This window comes from Chiloscyllium punctatum, chromosome 18 (genome assembly GCF_047496795.1).
Source record: "Chiloscyllium punctatum isolate Juve2018m chromosome 18, sChiPun1.3, whole genome shotgun sequence".
Taxonomy (NCBI): Eukaryota; Metazoa; Chordata; class Chondrichthyes; order Orectolobiformes; family Hemiscylliidae; genus Chiloscyllium; species Chiloscyllium punctatum.
In genome coordinates, this window is record NC_092756.1 from 85,113,644 (window position 1) to 85,114,971 (window position 1,328).

Here is a 1,328-nt window from a genome sequence, read left to right on the forward strand (position 1 = left end):
ATCCCCAGGGACACACGAGCACTGACATAACCACATCCCCAGGGACACACGAGCACTGACATAACCACATCCGCAGGGATACACGAGCACAGACATAACCACATCCCCAGGGACACACGAGCACACACATAACCACATCCGCAGGGACACACGAGCACTGACATAACCACATCCGCAGGGATACACGAGCACTGACATAACCACATCCCCAGGGACACACGAGCACTGACATAACCACATCCCCAGGGACATGCGAGCACTGACATAACCACATCCACAGGGACACACGAGCACACACATAACCACATCACCAGGGACACACGAGCACTGACATAACCACATCCCCAGGGACACACGAGCACACACATAACCACATCCCCAGGGACACATGAGCACTGACATAACCACATCCCCAGGGACACACGAGCACTGAAATAACCACATCCCCAGGGACACACGAGCACTGACATAACCACATCCCCAGGGACATGCGAGCACTGACATAACCACATCCACAGGGACACACGAGCACACACATAACCACATCCCCAGGGACACACGAGCACACACATAACCACATCCCCAGGGACACATGAGCACTGACATAACCACATCCCCAGGGACACACGAGCACTGAAATAACCACATCCCCAGGGACACACGAGCACTGACATAACCACATCCGCAGGGACACACGAGCACTGACATAACCACATCCCCAGGGATACACGAGCACTGACATAACCACATCCCCAGGGATACACGAGCACTGACATAACCACATCCTCAGGGATACAAGAACACACACATAACCACATCCCCAGGGACAAACGAGCACACACATAACCACATCCCCAGGGACACACGAGCACTGACATAACCACATCCCCAGGGACACACGAGCACTGACATAACCACATCCCCAGGGACACAAGAACACACACATAACCACATCCCCAAGGACACACGAGCACAGACATAACCACATCCCCAGGAGCACACGAGCACTGACATAACCACATCCCCAGGGACACACGAGCACTGACATAACCACATCCCCAGGGACACACGAGCACAGACATAACCACATCCCCAGGAGCACACGAGCACTGACATAACTACATCCCCAGGGACACACGAGCACTGACATAACCACATCCCCAGGGACACACGAGCACAGACATAACCACATCCCCAGGAGCACACGAGCACTGACATAACCATATCCCCAGGGACTCACGAGCACTGACATAACCACATCCCCAGGGACACACGAGCACTGACATAACCACATCCCCAGGGACACACGAGCACACACATAACCACAT